Below are 916 nucleotides of genomic sequence, written 5' to 3' on the forward strand. Positions count from 1 at the left end.
TCTCTTTCGTATGTGTTGCCATTTTCCGTTCTTCCTTATTTATGTTTTTATTTTCTTCTGTTATGTCTGTTATGTCTTTTACTGTGTTTTTTCTTTGTTTCATTTGTTGTTTTATTATTTTTTTTTATTTGTTGTTTTTGTTTTGTTTTTATTTATTTATTTATTTATTTGTTTGTTTTTTTCTTCTTCTGTTCTTTCTACCTGTTATTTTTTTTGTTTTGTTCTTTCTTTGCGGTATTTATTTTTTTTTTTATTGTTTTCGTTCGTTCCTCTCTGTCTCTTTGTTCTGCCTATTTTGTTCTTCCCAATTACAGTTCTATCTGTTATTTTTGTTTCTTTCTCTTATTGTTATCTTTCTCTCTTGTTATCTTTGCTTGTTCTCACTCTGTCTGTATGTTCTTTCGTAGTAATTTGTATGTGTTCTTTCTGCCCGTTCTTTATATCTATTTGTTCTTCCTTTTCTGTTATATTTCCTGTCCTTTTTTGTCGTTATTTGTATGTTCTTCTTGTTCTGTTCTCGCCTGTCTGTTTCGTTCTCTCCTAATAGAGATTTATCTGTTATCTTATGTTAGTTCTCTCTCCCACTTTTTTGTTCTTTCCAAATAATGTTACATCTGTTCTCTCTGTCCGCTCTTTTGGTATATTCTTTCCAACTGATTTGTATCTGTTATTTCCGCCGCTCTGTATGTTATGCTTGTGCTCTTCATCCGCTTTAATGTTCTATCCTGTTCTTTCACTCCGCTCTCACTGTTATATAAGTTCTTTCACATTAATTCGTATGTTGTTCCTTCTATATCCTCTGTCTGTTCTGTTCGTTCAAGCGAATTGTGTGTTTTTTTTTCCCCGGCGATATTCTATCTCATAAACCTTTTGTTATTTTCTCTTAGCGATTTTAACGTAAATCAAAAGCGGGATG

This window comes from Penaeus monodon, chromosome 32 (assembly GCF_015228065.2).
Source record: "Penaeus monodon isolate SGIC_2016 chromosome 32, NSTDA_Pmon_1, whole genome shotgun sequence".
Classification (NCBI taxonomy): Eukaryota; Metazoa; Arthropoda; class Malacostraca; order Decapoda; family Penaeidae; genus Penaeus; species Penaeus monodon.